Source organism: Aegilops tauschii, chromosome 7 (genome assembly GCF_002575655.3).
Source record: "Aegilops tauschii subsp. strangulata cultivar AL8/78 chromosome 7, Aet v6.0, whole genome shotgun sequence".
Classification (NCBI taxonomy): domain Eukaryota; kingdom Viridiplantae; phylum Streptophyta; class Magnoliopsida; order Poales; family Poaceae; genus Aegilops; species Aegilops tauschii.
In genome coordinates this window covers 204,137,965-204,143,964 of record NC_053041.3, presented here as the reverse complement: position 1 = coordinate 204,143,964, position 6,000 = coordinate 204,137,965, and the positions used below count along the sequence as shown (strand labels likewise).

General features: G+C 51.5%; 1 long non-coding RNA gene across 1 annotated transcript; it reads right to left on the bottom strand.

Moving 5' to 3' along the window:
• Window positions 1–4,500: 4,500 nt before the first annotated feature.
• LOC109775201 (uncharacterized) lies at window positions 4,501–5,978 on the bottom strand. Its single transcript, XR_012190297.1, has 5 exons — window positions 5,594–5,978; window positions 5,276–5,485; window positions 5,082–5,161; window positions 4,913–4,979; window positions 4,501–4,737 (listed from the first exon to the last, which is right to left on the bottom strand). It is a non-coding gene; the product is annotated as an uncharacterized lncRNA (long non-coding RNA).
• Between the last annotated feature and the right edge of the window lie 22 nt (window positions 5,979–6,000).

The window sequence follows — 6,000 nt, the reverse complement described above, 5'->3', positions numbered from 1 at the left end:
ATTAACAGGAGGTGTCGCGGATTTTTATGGAAGGGTGATAGTGATATCAATGGCGGCCATTGTCTCCTACCATGGTCGAGGGTGTGCATGCCCAAGGAGTGTGGGGGTTTGGGCGTTTTGAACCTCAAGTGCTTTGGCTATGCCCTCCGCTGCTGTTGGCCTTGTTTAAGGTGGGAGGATGAGGAGAGGCCATGGAATCTACTGCCGGAGGATCTGGAAAAGGAGGTCTCTTACATCTTTAAGGCGGCCACTTCTATCCACTTGGGGGACGGCAAGAGGGCTAAATTCTGGACGGACAAGTGGCTGCCAGGAGGGAACTGCATACAGGATGTGGCTCCTGCCTTATTCTCTTTTGTGAAAGACTCGGAAAAATCTGTCAAGGACGCTCTGTGCAACAGCAATTGGATTAGGGATATCTCTGGAGGCATTTCGGTACAGGCTATGGCTCAATATCTTAAAATTTGGGACATTGCGCGAAGTACTTCATTGTCGGTGGAAGCTACAGATAGACTGGATTGGAAGTGGACTGGAGATCACAAATTCTCTGTTAGTAGTGCGTATGGTTTGTTCTTTGCAGCGAATGTGCGCTCTGCATGCCATGGGCCGATTTGGAAATCCAAAGCACCACCAAGACGCAAATTTTTTATGTGGCTTGTCGTCCACCGTAGGTGTTTAACAACGGATAATTTGGAACGCATGGGTTGGCCTTCTAATGGATCTTGCCCGCTATGCCTCTCGGCACACGAAGATTGCACACATCTGTTTGTGCACTGTTGTTTCTCTCAGCAGGTTTGGATAAAATTCAGGGATTGGACGAGGGCAGCCTTTCAGACTCCAGATGGTAGCTTTGGTACTACGGAGGACTGGTGGCTGAATACGAGGAAGGAAGTCCCTAAGATGGAACGACGTAATTTGGACACTATCGCAATCCTGCTACACTGGAGGATTTGGAAAGAACGGAATGCTCGGATCTTTGAGCAAGTGGCTAGCAACGTGGAGAGGGTGCTGGAACTAATCAGAGAAGATATTGCAACTTGGAGGGCTGCCGGCTGCGTTGGCGATCTCTGCTGACTTGTTTTTCTTCCTCTTTGGTGTTCTCTGCTTGCCTCTTGTGGCTGGGCTTTGTCTCTGTTTATTCAGTGTGTATTCAGAGTTAAACCCTGATGGCTGACAGTTCTAGATCGCCTAGACTGTTTAGCCTTGCTGTATTCTCCCTTTTCTATCTAATAGAAGATCGGCCTGTGGCCCTTCGAGAAACTACAGGGTAGCGCCGCTGCCGTCTGAGAGGGAAGAAAACAAGCATGCAACAATGGAGACGGTGGTTTTGTGCTGCGAACAAGATGCAAATTTTCTGCTCTTCCATTCTCCTTTTATTCATTGTAATTCTCGCATTTACATCACAAATTATTCAACTGTCTCCATGAATAGATTTGCCTTACAAGATACACATGCAAGCCAGTGATAATGCTATGGTCCACTGACATGCACAACCGTGGGTGCTGAAAAGAAAACAAGATAACGAGTGCACTGCTTTTGCCACAGATGTATAAAGGTGTCATGTGCTACGCAGCATTGCCAAGACAAGGACAGCCACATACGAACAAGACGCAGAATAACCAAGGTCAACTTCAGCCGGCCAACTCTTAACATATGCGGACGTGGATTTTTTTTTCTTTTTGTCCCTTTGGGTCGAATGGATGTGTGCGCTTTTCGTCTGAGTCTGCCGGTGCATGCAACGGGGATAGAAGCATTTCCCGTTTGGAATTAAAAAAAAGTTCAACACATGCACACAAATTAAACATAAAACAGTCGGTCAACCGCCGGCCAAAATTCACTTAGACATAATTAAATATAAACTAAAAAAACTAAAAAAACATGCGCATCCTAGCCGCTCAGCACGCTGCCCTAGGCCTCGCCATCGTCCTTAGAGCCCGTGAGGTCGACGAAGTTCGAGGGCGGCGCAGCCCACAGGAAGGCGATGCGGTGGGGGCCGACGTGCCAGCGATGGGGGAGGTTGACATTGGGCCACGACAGTGGCACACGGTACTGCCAATGGTACTGCGCATGGTGCACCGGCATGTAGAGCCGGTCCCGTGGCCGGCGAGCCCTCCCCGCTCACGGCACCAATGTTAAGTTGTCCAGCAGCGACGATTGCGCGCGGAATGAGTCTGCGCTGGCGTTGAACTTGCATTTGCCCTTGTTGTCGAAGAACCCCATGGCGGACGCGCGTGCTAGTTAGGGTTTTTTGTCGCCGGCGAGGGAGCGAGGGTGGCCAGATGTGGACGGGAGTGGGAGGACAAGTTGATGAGGCCGGGCCCCCTGCACAATTGCATTTAGAAAAGACATGGACTTCGAGGCTTCCATACGTTGCCATGCGACCCAAGGTAGGTGTACGCATTGACTACGACCGTGTAGGGTAGTTGTGCTTCTGCGGCCGACACGTGGATATTCAGACGGACCGGCTCGGCGAGGGTGGTGACCATGTCGAAAGCATCAGTACCTAGACACACACAAAGAAGAGAGAGAGGGAGGGGGTGCGGTGTTATATGAAATCTACCCCCACCCCCCGGCGTTTTTCCTGCTCTCTCTCTCTAGTCCTTTAACATCTGATTTAGTGTGCATGCATCTCTAAAAAAACTTATATGGGGCGTGAACGGCCACCTTATAGTGAATGTGCTCGTGCACAAAAAAAGGGTGCCCTCGGGTGGATATGCACGGTTTCGACAATGTAAAACGAAGGTTCTTATGTAACAACCAACTTATAGAGAAGGCTCTCGTGCACAAAAAAAGGGCGCCCTCGGGTGGGTATGCATGGTTCCGGCAATGAAGTACGGAGGTTCTTGTGTAAGCGTTGCGATGGTGATTTATCTAGTTATCTATAGTTCCATCCTCTCTAGTCCTTTAACATTCAATTTAACGTACGCACTATAAAACCTTACACAGGGGTCAAATGGTGTCGGTGGGTGCAACACCCGCCAATGTCCAATGCAAAGAAAGGGTGTGGTGGATATATGTAATCTAACAATGCGATGACACATTGTGAATGGTTTATGAAATCGACTTGAAAAATGACATGGTATTACTCTTCATGGCGGGCGCGGCCGCTCACTGGCACCGCTGGGATTGGCACGCGGTCTGCGGAGAGATGCCAGTTGTTTGGCAAATGGACATCTCCCCACGGGAGCGGCGTGGACGTCTCCCAGTACCGGCGGCAGACATCGACGTGGACGTACTTCCTGTTGCGCTCACCGGCCACCGGTGGCGCGATCTGAAAGGCGGGCAGAGCATTGTCGGAACCATGCATACCCACATGAGGGACCCTTTTTTGATGCATGGGAGCCTTCTATATAAGTTGGCTGTTGCACAAGAACCTCCATTTTACATTGTCGGAACCGTGCATATCCACTCGAGGGCACCCATTTTTTGCGCACGAGAGCCTTCTCTATAAGTTGGTCGTTGCACAAGAACCTAAGTTTTACATTAAGATCAGCCGTCGCTGCGCCCGCCTGCCACCGGATCTCCTCCAGGACGCAAGGTACGCCATTGACTCGCCGCTGTGGGACGCGTGGTTCCGCGACGAGCACGACCTGCGGCGGTGGTCCTTCTTTGCTGGTCGTCCTCGTAGCCCGCGGGCTCGTGCAGACAGCCCGCCCCAAGCGCGTGGTCGTAGGCGTGTGCGCGGCATCTCGCCGTCGCCATCTCCGTCCCCTCCACCGCCGCCACCCATGACCGACGAGGAGGACGCCAGGCTTATGCGGCGTGTCGTGGAGGACTCCATGAACACGCACGACGAGCGGCAATGGGACGGCCTGGAAACCGCCATGGCCCTCTCGGCGGCCGGCGACGTGGCCATCCCGGAGTTGGACGTCGCCATCAAGGAGGAGGTGCAGGAGGTGGCCCATCGGCGCGTGGAACCCTCGCCTCGTGGGCCAGCGGTGGAGCTGGTCCTGCACCACGGCGGAAATGGCCGACTCGGTGGGAGTCTGCACATGGTCAGCCACACCACGCGGTCGCTGGAGCAGGAGCCACGGGAGGAGGTGGTGCAGGCGCCGTTGGCACCTCCGGTCTGGCAGGGGCCGCCAACCCACCTTTGGCAGCCACCTCCGTACGTCGACCTCACTAACGACGACGAGTAGAAGGGCGGCTTCTGGAGACGACGGTGGCCTCACTAGCGACGACGGCGGCCATTTTTATCATGTTTTGTATGTCTTTTTTGAAGTTTTAGTTTAATTATGAACTATGGTGAACTTGGGTACTGCAGCCTCTGGCCTTTTAATGTTTATATTTATGAGTTCGTACTATTTGCAAGTCTATTTGGCGTTTTTTTTTGCACAAATACAAGTCCAAAACACACGGACGTTTTGAGGTGAGCCGTGCCCGTTGGGCGAACCGATGGGTGCATGACCGACAAATGGACGGCCGTGCCCGTTTTCCTACCCCAAACGGACAAAGCGGACATTCGTTTTGGGTTGCGTTTTGGAGTTGGCCTAAACAACAAGCTCAAGAAAAAGAAACTCAATAGAACTCCCATCCTGGGCTTTCTGCCAGCAGAAGGAATTGAGTAAAACAGGTCATGGTTGAATTTGGCTTGCATCAGTCAAAGCCTGCTTTATTTTTCAGTCTTGTCTTCCGCTTCACACTACTTTTCTTCTGATATTGAATCTTCCTCGTCAGATTCAGCTCTTAATTCATTACTTTTGTACTATGTGGCATCCTCGAATCCTTTCCGGGGTAGTACTGCTAATCATCCATGTCAGACAAAAGTAACAAACCAGTTAGAAAAAAAGTGCTGCTAATACAAGTGCAAAGCATTAACAACGTTGAACACAAAGTCCTGCTCATACACATACACCACACAATTTAACAAGTGCCCATTGATTTAGAGAAATAGATGGGGGCCGAGGAGGTTTACCTGTGCACCACTGCAGCAAAGGGTCAGCTGTCTCCAAGTTCATTCTGTTCTGCTGCAACAACAAATCCTGGACAACGATGCATGTCCTTTCGGCTGTGCAGATCAGTAAACAGTGGTAGATGCATGTCCTTAAGGCACCGAAGCTGCGTTCTAAAGTGTTGTTGCTCACCCGAGCGAGGCACGCTATTGTTTTTATGAAATGAAAAATGGTAGGGGGTCTCCCCCTGGATCTAGTTCAAAAGGAATCGCCTGGAAGAAAAACCATCACAAAGTTCAGATAAAAGGACCTCGCAAAAAAATCAGATAAAAGGAGCAAGGAAGAAATCCAACTGCAAACGAAGATAGCGAAGGGAAAGAACAAACCTGGAATGATCCACAACATGGGTGGACGCACAACAACAACAGAAGGAAAAGGATCTCCTTCAGAAACATGCAGCAACAAGCCAACAACTCTGCTTACAAGACAAAAAGGGAAGAACATCGCAACTGATACATAAGAAGAGGAAGTAAAGAAGGCAATCACAACTGCAGTCGTCCACCACCGAAGGATCATAGTCCAGCCGCATCTCCGACCTGCATAAAGGAGTCAACACTTAGATTCCGCAGCATCAATGGCGATGACAGCACTCAGATTCGGCCAAGGAAAGAGAAGTGGCGGTGCTCATATCCCGCTGAACTCACCGGAGAGGATGGTGATGTGGTGAACAGCGTCCGCGTCCACGCGGGATGGAGGTGGGGAGGAACAGGAGATGATGTTCGATGGCGATGTGGAGGCGGAGGCCAAGCAGTGTGGGTGGCGCCAGCCACGCTGTAGCTCATCGGCCGGGGCTTCCAACGCCGTCCAGGTCGTGATGGCGGATCAAGGACGAATCCCAACACATGTTGTCGCGGGCTGTCGACCTCGAGGTCGAGGCGCTCGCGTACTTCAGTTCCCTCTCCACATCCAGCCGATTGGAGCAGCTTCTCCAAGTGAGGCCTCGACGGGAACAAAGACCACACAGAGAGAAGAGGGGCGTCGTCTCCATCAGGAGAGGAGAGAGTAGTGGTGGGGATTCGTGACTGCTATGATGCTGTTTGCCCACACAGGA